Source organism: Rattus norvegicus, chromosome 14 (assembly GCF_021556685.1).
Source record: "Rattus norvegicus strain SHRSP/BbbUtx chromosome 14, alternate assembly SHRSP_T2T, whole genome shotgun sequence".
Classification (NCBI taxonomy): domain Eukaryota; kingdom Metazoa; phylum Chordata; class Mammalia; order Rodentia; family Muridae; genus Rattus; species Rattus norvegicus.
In genome coordinates, this window is record NC_141547.1 from 10,068,640 (window position 1) to 10,087,749 (window position 19,110).

General features: G+C 46.8%; 1 protein-coding gene and 1 long non-coding RNA gene across 3 annotated transcripts in view; both read left to right on the top strand.

Moving 5' to 3' along the window:
* The window catches only part of Rasgef1b (RasGEF domain family, member 1B), a 528,207-nt gene that overhangs the window by 243,891 nt on the left and 265,206 nt on the right, over positions 1 to 19,110 (top strand). The gene's annotated exons all lie outside the window — the stretch shown is intronic.
* LOC148001221 (uncharacterized) lies at positions 6,433 to 9,607 on the top strand. The gene is made up of 3 exons (XR_015637303.1): positions 6,433 to 6,497; positions 7,841 to 8,130; positions 8,636 to 9,607. It is a non-coding gene; the product is annotated as an uncharacterized LOC148001221 (long non-coding RNA).

Below are 19,110 nucleotides of genomic sequence, written 5' to 3' on the forward strand. Positions count from 1 at the left end.
CTAATGTTGTGAGCATCTTGTGTCTACCTCTGAGTGCCGAGAGTACAGGTACATCAGCAGTCCCAGTTTAATGCCGTGCTGGGAGGCAAACCTAGGACCTTGTGCATTCCAGGCCAGTACTCCACCAACCATGTTTCCTCCCCATCCTTAGTGAAGTCTTGCATACTTAGACTAAGTAAATGATTAAGGTTTTCAGCCATATGATAATGTAATGTTGAAAGTAGATAAAAGCGTGCGAATGTGATGATATATTTAGACTTCACTCTCTAAGGCACAATAGTCATGCAGAGAGCCCAGGGTTGGACATAGCTTCAATGTACACCCTTAGGAAAGTTGCCAGCTCTGGAATCATCAGGTATCACATGGGCATTACGATCTGTCTTCCTCATAGACTTCTGAGATTAAATCATTAATGTACACATCTCACACACACACATTGCATATATACACACACAGGGACACAAACACACATACACTAGCATGTGTATTTATGGCACAGCATGTGATTATCCTATCGTAAGTGCCTAATAAATTGTAACAATTTTAACTTGAGTCATGAGACGGTTATTGGGCGTTTGTTAAGTGTGCCACATTGCACATGAATATGTAAGTCTGGAGTTACAGCCCTGGCCCAAAGCACAGAGTCAAGCGGACAAGTCGCAGTCCTATAAACTCGTAGGTGATATAAACATCCGTTACAGGTGAATGTAAGTTTGTAAGTACGGAGTCACAGAGGAGATTCTTGCTGATTCTGTGGGGACAGGGTGGGAAGGTGGCATCCCGGGAGTCTCCTAGATAATGGGAACATTAATGGAAGATTCCAGAAGATGAGCAGGTGTTCGGCACAGAAATGACAGGCTCCTGTCTATCATAGGCTTAGACAACAAGGTAAGGCAGAGTAAATTCAGAAAGATCACCAGGGCGTGACCAGAAACATGGCACCAGTGGCCAGACATGGCTGAATCACAGAGGCTTAAATCCAAAAGAGACACACTCTTAAGTCATACTCAGGCAGCAGGAGCCGGCGAGGTGTTTCAGCAGTGAGGGGACCTCCTCAGAGTTGATGCAAGGCAGTACCACACCCAGGACTGAGTGCTAACCATTGCCCGGCAGCTTCGGTAGAAAAAGAAACTGTCAGACCCTGATCAGGACTTCGGAATCCATCTCTGGAATGGCTATGGAGGATTGCGTTTGGGCACATTCTCGAACCAGATGGTTTACCGAGGAAGTTGGAAAGGCAGCCCTTTAGAGGGATGGCTGTGGCTCTGTGGAGGTTAGGTCGGACCTTCTCCACTTAGATCCAGGAAGGAAGGAGGGTGCAGAGGCCTTCTGCAGGCAGGTAATGATGGAGGAACCTGTGCTCAGTAAACAACAGCAGAGAATAAGGGAAGAGAAGGCACCCAAGGGAAATCTAACGGAGTTGACTAGAAACTCAATCCCTGCCTGGCTGTTGTTACAATAAGACAAGGGGGGTTCAGGGATGACTCCCAGGTTTCCTGCTTTATCGGCAGGTTATAGTACTGTGAATTAATATGAGGATTGTAGCAACAGTGTAAAGTGCTTTATTTTCTCTATGGAGGGAGCTAAAATGTGATGGTATCTGTTAATGCTTTGGAAGTACAGCGGAAGATTAGATGATGCCATACATACCATTGGATGTTGGACTTAAGATCCCTGTCATGGTTTGCATGTGCTTGGCCTAGGGAGTGGCACTATTAGAAGGTGTGGCCTTGTTGGAGGAAGTGTGTCACTGTGGGGGTGGGCTTGGAGACCCTCCTCCTAGTTGCCTGAGAACGCTCAGTCTGTTTCTGGCTTTCTTCGGGTGAAGATGTAGAACTCTCAGCTCCTCCTGCACCATGCCTGCCTGGATGCTGCCATGATCACACCTTGATGATAATGGACTGAACCTCTGACCTGTAAGCCCGCCCCAATTAAATGTGGTCCCCTATAAAACTTACATTGATCATGGTGTCTGTTCATAGCAAAAAGACCCTAAGACAGTCCCTCCACTCCCAACAAATACACAGGACTAAAGTCTTGCATGTGTTACATATTTAAGCCTCGTGAACACCCACAGTGGAGGTGAACAGCCAGAAAGTAAAACCAGAAAGAGGATACGGTCTAGAATCTGGGTTAACATCGCATGTTTCGTGAGCCTGTATCCAAGGTATTTATCTCTTAAATCTCCTCTTAGAGCATTTCCTCTGAGCACTCTACACACTAGATTGACTAACCCACTTGAGGCCCTCTGGCCACAGGTGCTGCCGCAAGCCCAGGTCTTTACTTACGTCATAGCCTCGGCAATGGTGGTTTTAGCCAAGATGGCTTCAGTGGTCCCAGCTTCCTACATAGTTGGAGTATACAGAGTTGGCTGGTAGAGGCATGAAGGCCTAGATGAGAGCAGCCAGCTCCCATGGAGAAGTGGCAGAAGGAGAGATGAATCAGAGGATGCGCCCACTGGGGTGAGGTGATTCATCACATCTAAGTTGCTGGATAGAGCCTGAGCTACCCAGGCCTCTGAAGCAAAGCAGAGACACGAGGGTGAGGGGACAAGCTCCAGCTTGGAGGGAAAGGATAGAGGTCCATGCTGTAGCATCTGAAAATGGAGGGGGCCTGGTGGAGATAAGGTAGAAACAGAGAAGTCCACAGGTCCTGGCAATGGATTCAGGGAGTGGAGTATTGACGACTGCATTTTGTTTTTCAGCGAAGCAGGGTCAAGTTGAATATAGAAATCCCTCTCTGTGTCTGTCTTTCTCTTTGTCTCCGTCTCTCTGTTTCTGCCTTCTGTCTGTCTGTCTATCTGCCTGTCTGCCTGCCTGCCTGCCTGTAGAAACTGGCATCTTTCTCTGTTTTAAGAAAGGGCCAGTGGAATATTGCTTGTAGCTAAGAGTAAGGGCTCCAACTGGTCATTTAAAGACTTGGTAGGGAGACTTGACGTGAGACGGTCCATTTTCTCAGAAGGAAGTCTTAGCAGTGTCCGTTATAAGTTACAAGGTTTATTGGCTTTCTTTTTTTAAGGTTTATTTACACATTTATCTTATGTGTGAGTGTTCATCTACATGAGTGTACATGTGCCACATGTGTGTCCGGTGCCCACACAGAAGATGGCATCAGATCTCTTGAAACGGGAGTTTTGAGCCACCCCGGGGAATGCTGAGAACCAAACTTGGGTCCTCTGCAAGAGTAGTGAGTGCTATTAACTGCTGAGCTATCTCTTCAACCCCCGATTTTATGAGAAATATTGGGACTAGGCAGAACGTCAAAGGTCATTTCTTACCAGGGTTTTATGATCAGTGGACTATCATGAAGGAAACACTCCTTTGAAAGCCCTTAATTCATAACTCAAACACATTATTCTAGCATGTGTCTGTTTCTTTACTATATAAAGACCCAAAAGCAGTACGATCCAGGGGAGCCAGCAACATCGTAGGTGGGCGAAGACCAGAACCATTTTATTTCTTTGGATGAGTTTGTCCTAACTCTTGACTCTTGAGTGTGAACAAACTGCCGTGTCATATCCAGGCAACTGTTAGTCCGTGGAAGACCTTAAGCATTATGGTGTCACGTCTTCAAGTGGTACTATAATATGATGGTAAATGTTTTTAGGTTAATGTCATTTATATGTTACAAGCTTCCTTAGAATGATATCATTAAATTTTCATAATCATTCCAGGAGGTAGAAAATATTTCAGTTTTATTTCATAACGGAAACTGGGATCTCAGGGGACCCTGAAGGCGGTGCGGAACACGCTGATATATCCTGTCTCTTCTCACATCAGCTAGCGTGAAATTAGCCTCCCCTTTGACTCAGCTCAAGTGCCTCTGTTTGTGATAAGGATTATAAAATAATAAAATGCGATCTGTAAAATATCACCAAACACTGATATCTAAAGGGAATATGCATTTCCCAACGAGTAAGATGTTTATGCAGCTGACGGGCACCCATCCAAGCCACATCTTCATGGAAAGGCACGGGCCTTTATCTCTCTTCCACCATGGACATTGTTTTTCTTAACAAAGAAACAAAGCGGTTCCTCTGCCAAAAAAGTTATTAATAAGAAACACCAACTCAGCAAAGCCACTTCTGCTGGCAGCTGAGTTTAATCCCCGTCACGCTGAATCTCACGCCGCGTGGGCTGCGTCATGTTCTTGGGTACGCATTCACATTATCACACAGTATAACGGTGGCGACAGCCAGGGGTGTCTTACCTCTTTCTGGTTGTCTGAGAAGCACCAGTATAGTTCCCTAATTGCATTAATATCAGATATTCCAACAATTCTGGGAGAGAGGTGGTGGTCTCTAGAGACAGGAAGGACCACTGGAAAACTCAACTGTTGAGAAAGATGTGTCAATCACTCAAGGAAGATCACAGACAGGAAGCCAGTATGTCAAGGTCACTTGTGTTCACATGAGAGCAGACTCTCAAAGGTGCTGTGCTCTTCTTTGGGGTGGAGTGTGCTTCTGTCCGGGATGGGATCTTCTTAAGGGACAATTAATGGCAGCTGGCCAGCCACTGAGTACATAAAATGAGAAGGGGCATTTGACCACTGGTTTTTCTTCTCATTTTTTTTCCTCTCCCAAGCCTTATTATAAGTCCTGGAAAAATATGTGTGGCGGTTCCAAATGGCCAGGCGTTTGGAGAAGCCAGCTGGCAGAGGTCATGACAGGGAAAAGCATTTTGAAAAAAGTGTGGAGTGAGCCTAAGAGGGGGTCACAGGACAGTTCCCAGTGTGGGGGAGGCTGTCCACAGGTCACAGATTACGTGGATGAATTAACTAAAGAAGTCCATTCTGGAAGGTGCAGGGTCTCAGAAAAATCTGTTTGTCATAAGCAGAGCTGGACAACCAGCTCAGAAACAAGTGGGCCTTCAGAGGCCGGAGGGCCAGCATCAACCACACAGGGGCTACACACTGGGCTTGCACGGCTTGGTAATGCGGAACGCCTGAGTGAGTGGGGCTCAAAGATCAGGTCTGTGTTACAAGGCAAGTGTTGCCATTTTAGATGCAAGGTCGCAGACCTGCTAAAATGTGGACATATGCTATTATGGACGCATGATAAAATGATCAAAATATTTTAGATCTTGAACTTTTCCATCCAGCAAAATTATCTAAGAATCACTGAGTTTTCAGCTATTTCCATCTCTGTGTCTTTATCCCCGCTCTAGTATCTCGTGACCTCACTTACGTTCCCAAGACAACGAAATCATACTACCACCAACAAACGCTTCTAGACTCACCACACGTAGGCTGCTGACCTTATCGATCCTCGCAGTGGCTGAGGGACGCTGTCATCCCAGCTCTGCAGACTAGGAGGCTGAGTCAGAGGCAGGGAACTGACAGAAGCAAGACTAAGAAAAATGCCTGACACATAATGGGGACAAAAATTGGTCCTGCACTGCCTAAGCCATGCTGCTGGTTGGAGTAACTCTCGACTGGATAGAGATAAAAAGTACGGCCTGGAGAAACGGCTAAAAGGCAGCCAGGGATAACCCGTTTAAGGAGAAAAGTTGCTATGAAATGGACTTAAAGTCTGTAAAATGAGGCTGGTATTTAATTACTTTTCCTGTATCCTCAAGTCCTCAGCCTGTGATTGAAAGCCTTGAGGAGATATTGGAGCAGTAGAGTATCAGAAAGAGAGAAAGAGAGAGAGAGAGAGAGAGAGAGAGAGAGAGAGAGAGAGAGAGAGAGAGAGAGAGGCTTCGATAGTCAAGGACTTGCAGGAGGCCCAGGACACAGAATGGTGCTGTGGTCTGTGTGGTGTGACCATCTGTCATGGCCCATAAACCCTCTGGGCTTTGGCTCCCACACCTGAAAAACCTCATGTCTTTTGTGGGGGTCCTTGGGGAGAAATTCACCAGGCTCCCTCCCCTGACACAGCAGTCTATTGTTAGACATATGTTCAAACTGGGTCCCTGTCCTGAGGGGAGCTGCTTTTCCTTTATACAAACACAGACACAATTAGCAGGCCACAGAGCCAGGCCACCCCCTGCCTGTCTCCTTCACTATCCCGCTCACCCTCTACCCTCCCCATCCACACTCTGGATGCAAAGGCCCTCCCTAGATTCCATGCTCCAGGTAAGAGCTCTTCTCTGTTCCTCTTCCTATTGGCAATCACAGGAGGTGAACTGGGGAAGACAGAGGACGGCCTGCCTAGGAGCCTCGACAAGCAAACAGTTAGGTTTGAGGAGGGAGGGAAGCCAGTGAGCTCTTCCCTTCTGAAGTACAGCAGAGGGAGAGGCCGCAGGACCTGGCTGTGGAAAGCCAGTGGGAGTGTGAAGTGGAACCAAGCGCTGGCTGAAAGCTGAGAAATAAAATGCGGGCACTTCAAACCAGGAGCCCGAGTTCTTCAGTGCAGCTTGAGATGGAATTCTGCCCTCCCAGCTCTGATTAATCGCCTGTCAGGGCCTTCACACAGGAAGTGGTGAGGGAGGTGCTCTCCTGCTCCTCTCTCTGCTCCACTGCGACCTTGAGACTGCTTCTGTCCTTTTGGCCTACAGGTAGAGAGAACACATTCCCTCTGTCTCTGTTTATCTGGGAGGCTACCATCAGGGTATGCGACAGTGCAGAAAGGTGCAGGCAATAAAATTCTTTAGAGGAAAATGGCGGAAATTTGTCTCCTAGGCAGGAAATCACAGCAACCTGAGGCGGGTAGAGTGGGAGGATGGGTGTAGGGGCATATGCATGCATTCATGCATGCGTGCGTGTGTGTGTGTGTGTGTGTGTGTGTGTGATATGTGTGTGCATGTGTGTATGTGTGTGTGGTGTGTGTGTATGGTATGTGTGCTGTGTGCGGTGTGTGCTATGTGTGCTGTGTGCGGTGTGTGCTATGTGTGCTGTGTGTGTGTGTGTCTGTGTGGTGCTGTATGTGTGTGTGTGTCTGTGTGGTGTGTGCTGTGTGTGTGTGTGTCTGTGTGGTGCTGTATGTGTGTGTGTGTGTCTGTGTGGTGTGTGTGGTATGTGCTGTGTGTGCTGTGTGTGTGTGTGGTGTGTGTGTGGTGTGGTATGGTATGAGTGTGGTGTGTGGTGTATGTGTGTGTGTGCATATGTGTGTGCATATGTGTGTGTGTGGTGTGTATGTATGGTATGTGTGGTGTGTGTGTATGTTATGTGTGGTATGTGTGGTATGTGCTGTGTGTGTGTGTGTGGTGTGTGTGTGGTGTGGTGTGGGTGTGGTGTGTGGTGTATGTGTGTGTGCATATGTGTGTGTGTGTGTGGTGTGTATGTATGGTATGTGTGGTGTGTGTGGTATGTGCTGTGTGTGTGTGTGGTGTGTGTGTGGTGTGATGTGTGTGTGGTGTGGTGGTGTGTGTGTGGTATGATGTGTGTGTGGTGTGGTGGTGTGTGTGTGGTGTGTGGTGTGTGCTGTGGTGTGTGTGTGTGTGTGTGTGTGTGTGTGTGTGTGTACACCATGGACCCAAGTGTTCTACTGCAGCAGCAGCATCTGTTGCTGAGTCTGTCAGGTATAGCTTGAGGACTGATCACCAGTCTGCCGTTAGGCTTGTTTTCTCTGTGTATTGTAAGACGTGATGATGGCCAAATGCTTCGGTCCAACAATGATGCTCAGTATAGCTGTCATTATCCTTACCGAGAGCTTCCGACCATCCGGAGGTGTGTTTCTCTCACAAGTAGCAGGCCAGGAAGTCGGGTTAAGTTGCTCTGGGTATAACCCCTCACCCATGGTTCTAATTCACAGACAAGGATACAGATCAAAGGTTTAGAGCTCCTTCCTAATGCAAAACTCGAGACTCCTTATGCTACTGGGTCAGGTAAAGGGACATGCTTTAGTGACAGCGCCTCATGAAGAAGGCATTGAAAATAAATGGAAGCTGTTCTGTTCCAGGAAACATGATTCAGAGGAGGCCACGGGAGCCACTTGATCTCTTCCTACTTTGTTCCTGCCATCAATCTCTTTGCATGAGGGGATATTGTGGTCCCTGTCTCCAAACTGGGATACCCCAGCAAGCCCAGGAAAGCTGTGGTGGAAAGTTACTGCTCTATTACTAGCAAAGTGTCACTGCTGCCCCTGGAGACCGAACAGAATAAACTCAACAAACAAAACCCAGCCCTTGCAGTGCACATCAAGTTAGATGCTGAAGCCAAGCCCTTAGTCCTGTCAGCCCTGATCTCTGGGTGAGTAGTCTACAAAGCCAGAAAATCAAGACATTGGAGGTTAGGAAGGAAGACCGCCAGTCAGAGTCACATGATCCTTCTGTATGTTGGGAAGAGCTGACCCTTTGGCCCTGGAATTCCCTTCTCTGTAAAGCTCTGGGAGAGCGTGCTGTGTCTTGGGTGATCTGCTAAGAAAGACTTAACGTAGCTTATCTCATCTAATCCACACCCCAGCTCTAGGATGTAGACACCATTTCCCTTCTGTCATGGGTGAAAGAGTTGAGACTCCATGAGCTTGTGCGGGCGCTGAGCCATCTTGTTGGCAAACAGCAGAGCAAGGGTTAAAGCTAGCTGCATGGCTACAAATCTATGTCCTTAACACGGTTGCTGTCTCTGACTCAGAGACTTCTGGGAAAAAAATCATTTACTTCTCTTGTTTTTCTGTTCCTTGGTTCATTCCCCCTTAGAATTGGAACCTAGAAAAAAATTGTCGTCATTGAAAAATGTATTTTTTTTTTCTTGCCAGAGGTGGTGCATGCCTTTAATAACTTGAGAGGCAGAGTCAGGCAACCCTCTGTGAGTTCCAGGCCAGCCTGGTCTACAAAGTGAGTTTCGGGAAAGCCACAGCTACACAGAGAAACTGTGTCTGGAAAACAAGAAACAAAAAACAAACAAACAAACAAAACCCAAAATCCAAAACCAACCAACCAACCAAAAGAAAAAAATAGATGAATGAATTAATTAAAATGCATCTTTCTCTAAGAGTTTGCCAGTGTGTACAGGAGAGTCAGAGAGTGACTGAAGACTGAACTGTTCTCTACACATGGAAGGAATCCCAGAAGGAAACAGCCTTAGTAAAGCAAAACTCATAGCACGCCGAGCGTTTTCCTGTGTCGGCTCCACCCACCTCCGCTGCTGCTCTCTCTGCCTTCAAGACTTGAAAATAACATCGAATTCTTTATATTCCATTTCTGCTTTAGCCCACAGTTGTTACAACTTTTGCCCATTTTGCAAGAGATAATCTGAAAACGTTCCCAATGCCATCATTTAAGGACTGTGCGGGACAGGCCTGGGCATATGTTCCTCTCATTACATGGCTATTTTGGATGGAGACATGGGCCAGGCAAGGGGTGACCTTTCTTGACCTTAACTGTCGTCCTACAGAGCAATGAAAAGTTGCCAGGGTGAAAGGACAGCAAATGTTCCCCTCCTCTGTCTTTGAATGTGTCCGTAGCCAATTACAGATCTCCCAGTACCCGCTATCGGCCACACTCATTGCAACTCCAGCTTCACGGCTCTGTGTGCTTGGTGTGTGCACGATGTGTGCTTCATGGTTCCCTATGCTTGTCCCATTGCTCACAGGGACAGACGTAGAGGCTTTTCCCAGGCACAGAAGTTTAACTGAACATTACAGGACAGTCAGCAATGCATTGGGCACCAACTTGAACACACGCCATGTTGCTCCCATGGATTTATCAAATCTCTGGAACCTCTGAGATCATGTTGCAAAAAGCCTAAGAGATAAACGGTCTTGAAAGGTTCATCTCCTTCTAAAGGGGCTATTCCTCTGAGGCCGAGAGTGCATTTTACTTCCTCAAGTAAAGTGTATGGTGTCTTTCTATACTTGGAATGCCTCTGCTTCTGGACAGAAGGAGACTGAGATGTCTGAGGAGGAAGAAAATAGATGTTTCTCTTGGTCAGACAGCAGGTGCAGTCACTGCCCTTGTTCTGTGGCAAGTGCGCGTGGAGGAGCGTTGGCCGCATCCTTTGGTGATGGGACTGGGCTTTCCTCACTTGTTATTACACACTATAATTTACATCGTCGTAGGTTTACATAATTATAACATAGGTTATAACCAAAATGAAGTCTGGAATTGATGCAGAAACATTTGCAAACCCCAGAGTGAGCAGAAAGTTGCTGTGTCCCATAGCTCTTCCTTCCACACGTGTGACACAACAGGGTCGATTTTCCCTGCCTCACAGGCCTGCATTAGCCACTGAAGTGTGTGTGGAGGGGAAGGGCGCTCTCCTGGGTGCATGCAGCAAGGCACTTTGCTTCCCTTTCTTTTCTTTCTTTCTTTTTTTTTTCTTTTCTTTTTTTAGGAGCTGGGGACAGAACCTAGGGCCTTGGGCTTGCTAGGCAAGCGCTCTACCACTGAGCTAAATCCCCAACCCCTTCCCTTTCTTTTCTTGCTAGCATTGGCACATGGCGTCTCCATCAACCAGGTCCCAGATAACATCGCTGACATGATCCACATGCACATGTAGAAGCATCAAGAGATGTATTCTTATTTGAAGTTATTTGGGTGTTATTGGGGTTATTAATGTAGCCTGATGGACTTACAAGCATTTTGTTTAATGTGACGACATACAGAAATGTAAAAAGGATATCGCTGGAGAGCCAGAGACATGATTCTTCCCTTGCTTGCTTTAACCTCATGCTTGGCCAGGGCTAGTAAATTCAGGAAAGGGACGGAATGATGTTAAAATGCCCAGGCCCAAAGCGCCTGCTTTTAGTTTCTCCTTTTTATTGTGAGGGATATGTGCATCATGAACCTTCTATATTCCACTCCGTCAGCTACTCTGTCAGGGAGTCACACCCTCCCTGTCCATTTCCTGACATAATAGCTCAGGCCCACAGACGGGGTGAATTACACATGTAAGAGAACTACCTGGGCTAATAGTTCTGGTCTACACCCAGTGGGCTGCTGACACATGCCCCATGTGGTACGGAATATCTCATGCTGGGAAATTAGGGGGCCTACAGGCAAGAACTAGTCAAATGGGCTACTCCAGAACCTAGCAGCACAAAGCCCTGAGGTACTGAATGAAGTTATGGATGCATCAAGGCAGAAGCCTGGTCTGTGGGTACTATATCTTCATATCACAAAATGGAGCTTAAAGTACAACATGGGTTTCAGAGGTGAAATGGATATAAATCAGGTCATGTGTCTTGGGTACTGTTTGTATCTGGCTTATTCAAAACATCCTCCTCCTCCCCTTCCTTCTCCTCTATGTCGCCTCCTGTTTTCTCCTGTAAAAATATTAGATTCTGGGTTGTGTTGGCAATCGTGTGTGTGTGTGTGTGTGTGTGTGTGTGTGTGTAGTGTGGAGTGTGTGTGTGGTGTGTGTGTGTGTGTGTGTGTGTGTGTGTGTAGTGTGGAGTGTGTGTGTGGTGTGTGTGTATGTGTGTGTGTGTGATGTGTGTGTATGTGTGGGGTGTGTGTGTGGTCTGTGTGCATATGTGTGTGTGATGTGTGTATGTGTGTGGGGTGTGTGTGTATGTGTGTATGGTGTGTGTGGTGTGTGTGTGTGGAGTGTGTGTGGGGTATATGTGTGTGTGTGATGTGTGTGTATGTGTGTGGGGTATGTGTGTGTATGTGTGTGTGGTATGTGTGTGTGTGGTGTGTGTGTATGTGTGTGTGGTGTGTGTGTGTGGTGTGTGTGTATGTGTGTGTGGTGTGTGTGTGGATGTGGTGTTTGTGTGTGTGTGTGTGTGGTGTGTGGATGTGGTGTTTGTGTGTGTGTGTGTGGTGTGTGTGTGTGTGGAGTGTGTGTGGGGTATATGTGTGTGTGTGTGATGTGTGTGTATGTGTGTGGGGTATGTGTGTGTGTGTGTGTGGTGTGTGTGTGTGTGGTGTGTGTGTATGTGTGTGTGGTGTGTGTGTGTGGTGTGTGTGTATGTGTGTGTGGTGTGTGTGTGGATGTGGTGTTTGTGTGTGTGTGTGTGGTGTGTGTGTATGTGTGTGTGGTGTGTGTGTGTGGTGTGTGTGTATGTGTGTGTGGTGTGTGTGTGTGTGGTGTGTGGATGTGGTGTTTGTGTGTGTGTGTGTGTGTGTGTGTGTGTGTGTGATATGTATTTCTAAGTCAATATTTGCTTCAGAAGAAAGAAGGATGGTAAGAACTGCCTTGGAGACAGCCCCTGGCTGGGGGTTGGTGTGGCCACATGTTTTTCAGGCCAGAGGTCAGCAACCTTTTCACTTGGAATACCAGAACCCCCAGCCTCTCCTTTTTCTTGGGTCAGTGGTTGCAGATGCCTTCAAACCAGAGTGACCGGGTCAGTCACCCTGGTGCTAATGGGGGAGGCAGCTGCCCTCTGAGCGGAAGGAAGGGGAGAGACAGTTTTGATCATTTTAACAGCACAGTTGGCGCAGGCTGGCCTAGTGACAACAGGTGGATGTGGTTTCAGATGGGACCGGGTGAAAGTCCAAAGCCGTGGAGAACCATCCTACAGATGATCAGAGACGGAAGGAAACTTAGCCTTCTTTCCTCTCCACAAACAGTAACACGTCAGAGCTTGTCTGGGGATGTTCTCACCTCTTCTACAGATTGTTGGGTTTTTTTTTTCCTTCCCAGAATGTCGTGTGTGAGAAGCATGTGTATAGTTCCAGGACGATGTGAGAGAGGTACGGGATGAAGGAAGGCGATGAGAAGCTGAGAAGGTGTCAGTTGGAGGATGAGACTCTAAGCACACTGATGTAGTCCCAGATCTCTGATTTGGGGTGGGGGAGCCTGAAGAGGAGATAGTGAACCTCTAAGGCCAGCGCTGGCTTGCCTCTGGGTGCGGCAGCCCGGATAAGGGCTAAAGAGTTATGAGGGGAGGGTGGGAAAGTGGTGACATCCCTGTCTTTTGACCACGTGGGAGTTTCTGTTTGGAAGAGAAAAGAACCAGAAGCCACATTTTAGAAGGGGGCATTGGAAGTATCGTAAGGGATGGTCTGAACTGGAGCGCCATACCTGGGCTGTTATTTGGATTCTCCTCCTTTCGGGCATCACATCCTGTCAGACACTTTACTCCCAGACATAGGGGGACTGTGGCATTGATTCCAAGATGGGGGGTGAAAGGTAGAGGGTGGAGGGTGGAGGGTAGGTGGGACAGCCTGTGCAAAGCCCTGTGGATGAGAGAATCTTAGTGAGAATGAGTGTGGATGAAAGCAGTTTGCGGCTGAAGCAGGAGAAGGGGGCTGATAGACAGGTAAGCGCCAGGGAGCTGCAGGGCTCCCTGTGTGTGTGTGTGTGTGTGTGTGTGTGTGTGTGTGTGTGTGTGTGTGTGTGTGGTGTGTGGATGTGGTGTTTGTGTGTGTGTGTGTGTGTGTGTGTGTGTGATATGTATTTCTAAGTCAATATTTGCTTCAGAAGAAAGAAGGATGGTAAGAACTGCCTTGGAGACAGCCCCTGGCTGGGGGTTGGTGTGGCCACATGTTTTTCAGGCCAGAGGTCAGCAACCTTTTCACTTGGAATACCAGAACCCCCAGCCTGAAGATGCATGAAGAGTGCATCTTGGCAGCGAGGGGTAATGCCTTACCACATTCCCTGTAGCATCTCCCTTTAATAGAGAGATTGGATTCTGGACTCCAACGACCAACGTAGCCCAGTTCTCGCACAACCTTGGTGCCTGTGGTAGTTTGAGTGAGACTCTCCACAGACTCATCTATTTGAACACTTGGTCCCCAAGTCGGTGGTGCTGTGTGGTGACAGTTTTGGAATTTTTTTTTTAAAACACAGGACTAGTATAAGAATATGTTTTCGTTTTAATCCCAGGTATGGGGACATGGGGCTGCTTCAGACTGTTCCCAGCAGCTGACTGCGATTCGCCCTGTGCTCTAGCAGGGTTGTGATTCCGCCAGCTTCAGTTGTGATCATGTGACATTCGGAATTCTGGGGGCTCTTCAGAGGGTGTACAAATGCCAGGGCCCCGAGAGGTGGGGTTGCTGATGGTAGTGGACTGTTGGTTGCTGGTTGGTTGTCTGTTGTTGGTCCTAGGCAAAAAGGAAACGGGAAGAAATTAGATATCCTGACATGCAGGTCGAACTTGCCCTGAGAACTCCACACCCCTAGTTGGCAGGAAGTAGTCTAACAACAACGACACCCCCTTTCCTTTCTATCCTGTTTTCTCTTCTGTCTGGTGTTAGGGACAAGGAGAAGAGTGGAACCCAAGGGTGGGACAAGGGTAGAAAAGAGTGGAAGAAAGAACCCACAAAGTAGCCAGAGTTTAGCTACAGTGCTGTGTAAGGCACACAGTAGTGACTTCTCCATGGCTATGATAACACACCGTATGTAACCAAGGCAACTTACAGAAGAAAGAACCTTTTTAATTTGTGGTTTCAGAGGGCTGGAGTCCACAGTGGCAGAGATGGCATCGGACGGAAGGTGTGACAGCAGGAAGAGGAAGTTGGGAGCTCACAAGCACAAAGCAGAGGAAACAACCTGCAAGAGTGTTGGTGTTTATAAGCTCAACGCTCACCCCCAGTTACACGCTTCCTCTGGCAAGGCCCTACCACCCAAACCTCCTCAAACTGCCATCCCCTGGGGGCCAAGAGCTTAAGTTGTGTGTCACCCCCAAGCTCCTGTGATATGGGAACAACTCTCATTCAAACCACTATGGAGAGGTTATGGGGCCTTTAGAAGGTGGAGCCTTGGGTTGGGGATTTAGCTCAGCGGGTAGAGCGCTTGCCTAGCGAGCGCAAGGCCCTGGGTTCGGTCCCCAGCTCCAAAAAAAAGAAAAAAGAAGAAGAAAAAAAGAAAAAAAAGAAGGTGGAGCCTTGTTGGAAGGGCACAGCAGGGGGAGGGCTTTGAGAGTTTATAACCCATAGTTCAGTCTTCAGTTTTCTCTCTGCTTCTTCTTTTCAGTTGAAGTTGTGACCTCTCAGCTCCCTGCCACCATGCCTGCCCCTTACCGCCCCTGTCTCCCTGTTGTGATGAACTCTTACCCCTCTGGAATATGACCCAGAATAAACACCTTTGCCTGAAAGTTGCTTTTGGTCACGGTATTGTATACCAACACAGAAAAGTAATTAAGAGCTATAAGCAAATCGCTCTCTCTGGGCTTCTGTTGCTTTTTGTATAAAATGGAAATCCACTAGCACCTACTGGATTTCATGCTTGGCAGAAAATCAAATAGGTTCATAGCTATGAAGTCCCAGGGACCATGCTAAGCACTGATGATAAATTTCATATAAATAAGTTTCTTCTTTCTTCATTATTACTATTATTAATTATTATTATTATCATCATTATTATAACTGTCGTCATCCTATATGGACAGCATTGTTATTCATTAGATGTTTCCTAATCTATTTATGAGCTTAAAATCTCAACTGCATAGTATCCAGGCTATATCAATGTTCGCATTATGAGCAGACAAAACCTAAAGATGACAAGGTAACTTCAATGTCCCTTTATAAGACAGAAAAACACAGTCTTCAAGTAAATTCTCTTTGGAAAGTCCTCTTCAAAGCCAGGAGAACTAAGGTGCTTTCTACTTTGCCTAATGGTGTTTGGGATATTTTGGAAGAGGGTGCTTTGCCAATGTGGATTTCGATGACACTTGGGCCTGACAAAGACCAGGACTTACCCCAAGTCCTACTATCCATGAATCATTGAGTACCTGAGCACTCTTAGAGCTAGAGCCAGGAGCAACCTTAGAGACGAGCCAGTCATTTGTTCTGATTTAATTGGCTGTTGGTTTCTGCACGAGGCGATCATGTTGTGGGGGGAAAAGAGCTGCCAGCTAAAAAAATTAACAGACAAGCAATTAATTTAACTGAGACACTTCTGCAAAAGTTACAAATGCCATCTGCAGCTTCTCATTTGGATGATGACAATGCGTTTGTGCTGAAGTCGGTTTTTTTTTTTAACTCTTTCCAGAAGTACAGTAATAAGCCTTGGCTTCGCCACAGTAGGTTGGTAACACCACCGAGTCACCCTGCCCCCGTGCCCTCCCTGTGGGCTGCACTGTATCATTAAACAAACAAATCTTTATGGAAAGCTAACTGTGCATGAGGCCCTGTGGTGGATGCTTTCATGGGATGCTGCATTTGATCCTCACAATAATTATGGGGAGTCTTGGGCAAGTCTTGAGTTGCTGGCCTTTGGGTATGATCTCACCACCACTCTGTTCTGTTCTGTGTTGCAGGAGGGTGGCAGCCTCCGCTGGCTGGGGAAATAAGAGGGGCGTGTTAGAAGGAAGCCATGTTGTTCAACCCTCCCCACCTTGGGTTGCATTTTCTCTGTGGTACTACCTCCCGTCACCCTGGCAAGCTTGGCCTTAGCTTCCACTTGGTGGCTGTACCTCAGGTTCCAATATCATCTCCTCCTCCCTTGCTTTGTTCAGTCAAGGATGGTGGTATTTTCTGCCCTGATCCAGTCCTGGATAGATTCATTACCTGGTGAGGGTTCAGTCAACATATCCGAACAACGGGTATCTATTAAAACTATTTGAAGGGGTAGGAGAAATGAATTGGCAGTTAAGAATGCTTACTGTTCTGACAGAGGACCCAGGCTCCATTCTCAGCCTGCCCTTGACTCCTCACAACTGCCTGTAACTCCAGTTCCAGAGCTTCTGACTTCCTCTTCTGCTCTCTGCCGCCCTTTGCCTAGGTATGGTTCACACAAAGTCACACAGGTTCACACACACACACACACACACACACACACACACACACACACACACACGAAAACCAAGCAAACCTTTAAAATATTTGGAGTAATTTATGTGTGCTTGTTTAGACACCATTGTTACACCGCCACATAATTATATCTGATGTTCTAACAAACAAGGAAAGTATGAATCACGCATGCTTAATATCAAACCACTGAGCCAAGTATCACAAGTCTGCCAGTATTCTAGTAGTCTGTAAGAGGTCTACAACTGTGTTGTGGTGACTGCATAGTTCTGTAGTGAGGGGAAATACCTTACTCGTGGGTAAGATATCACAATGGGTTTGAGCAGTCAGTTGGGTTACAGGGTGACCTCTTCCTGCAGGGTGGATCTGAGGACCAACATGCAGTATTTCTAGGGAAAGAACCATGATGGCCTTGGGCACTAGGTCATAAAGCTATCTTCTCATATTACTGCTATACTAGTCGCTTTCCACTGATTTAAGACATGCCCATGGCTGGTGCTGCATAAAGAAAGGGGGCTATTGAGCTCCCAGTCATAGATTCTGAAAGATTGTGTGGTTCTAACTCTTAGGTCTCTGGTAAGGGCGTCATCATGCATGGTATAATGGCTGAAGTGTGTGCAGGAAACACCATGTGGTAGGAGATGAATTGAGAGGGCAAGAAGGGACTCAACTTGTTCTTTTACAACTGCCCACTCTAAAGGGACTGAGTTGGGGTCCCATGAGACCAACTTTGTCCCATCTAAGGTCACCCCTGGGACTTAGTCACCTCCCACAAGGTGCCACTTCTGAGGGTTTCTCCACTTCTCAGGATGGTCCTACTGAGGGCAAGCCTCCAATATGTAAATCCTTGGGGGTACGGGTATCAAACCATTAAGTTGTAGTCCTGTGAGAAATCTTCCACAAATCTGTAGGGCTACCCAGCACTGACCATTCACCCAGGGCACACAGTGAATTTTTGTTTACGTGAATAAAAAATGGAGACCTTTATTTTTCACCTTGAATTCATTCACAGTAAGATTGATGTCACTCTTAGCTTATAGTTAAGTCCCATATATGGGGGCTGGAAAGATGGCTCAGTGGTTAAGAGCACTGACTGTTTTTCCAGAGGTCCTGAGTTCAAATCCCATGGTGACTCACAACCATCTGTAATGGGATCTGATGCTCTCTTCTGGTGTGTCTGAAGATGGCTACAGTGTACTTATAAATAAATAGATCTTTTTTAAAAAGTCCCATATATGATCAAATACTTTGCACATTATCACAATTTCAGGCTTATTTTTAAGCTTCTTGCATAGGAATAAATCACAGGGTAAAGCGTTTGTTGTCATTTGTTTGTTTGATTGATTTTTTTTATGGAAACACTGTTGAAATTGTAGATGGCATTGATTTACTTGTAGAGCCTCCTCTCGTGGTGATGGTGGCATTCTGAAGAGGATAAAATAAATTAAACAAGCAATTCTCTGGCTTCTGAATTCTCTTCTTTCGTTGTATAGTAACAGTAGGTGGGACCAAGTGAGATTACATTGATAATAGGACCAAGTAGAGAGCATTGAAGTCAAGATTAAACCGGACATGTGCTTTTGCATGTACACTCACAAGCACAGACACACACACACACACACACACACACATGCACACGCACACGCACATGCATATGCTCATGCATGTTGGGAAGGTACTTAGCCATCAGATCAGTGAGTAAGTTAACCCTGAATGTGAGAAAACAATTAAAATTATATTGGTTAAACTTGAAGGCAAAGAAGCCAGGTGTGGTGGTACACACCTTTAATCCTGGCATTCAGGAGGTAGAGGCAGGGGGATCTCTGTGAGTCCATGACCACCCAGGTCTACAGAGTGAGTTCCAGGATTGCCAGGACTACACAGAAAAACCAAGGAGGCGAAGGGGGGGAGGGCTCAAGATGAGATGAGAATTGACGATGTAGTGCACTGGTGTTCTGAGAATGACAGTACTAAGTACTTTGAACTTCAAACTCAGAGCACTTCAGGGACGCAACGAGAAAGACAACTGCCAGCCCTCTTCCGGAAGCGTCATTAGCCAAGCAAGGTGGCATCGCAGCATAGAAGAAGAAGTTGCAGGACAGACACTAGGAGACCAGAGGGACTTCATCCCACACTTCTATTCTCCAACCTCAGTGTCTCCCCTAAAAGTCATTTCCTCTCCACCAAAGGTTGCTCCAGTCCCCACCTCACTCTCCTTTGTGAAGAGGGCATTTAAGCCTCAGTCGTCTTACAGGTCTTGGAGTTTCACATTTTCTGTGGCTCCCGTGTGCACAGCTGCATTGATTGCAGTGTGTGCCGGAAGTAATACGTCTGTTTGGCAGACTGGCTTACCGAACCGCAGAGAGGTCTAAACAAGTACAACTTCACGTTACGTTATGTTGATTAGAAGGAAAGTAACCAAGGTTTGACCTGAGTGACTTAGGAGCAGAAGTTTCTGGATACTCAAGATGCCATGGAGGTGGGGTTGCTAAAATGCGGTTCTGATTGGTGTAGCAGGTGAGAAAGGGAGAGACATTACATCTAGTTCTGAGGCTTGAAGCCCTTAAGACTTAAAATTTTTTTATAGTATTCAACC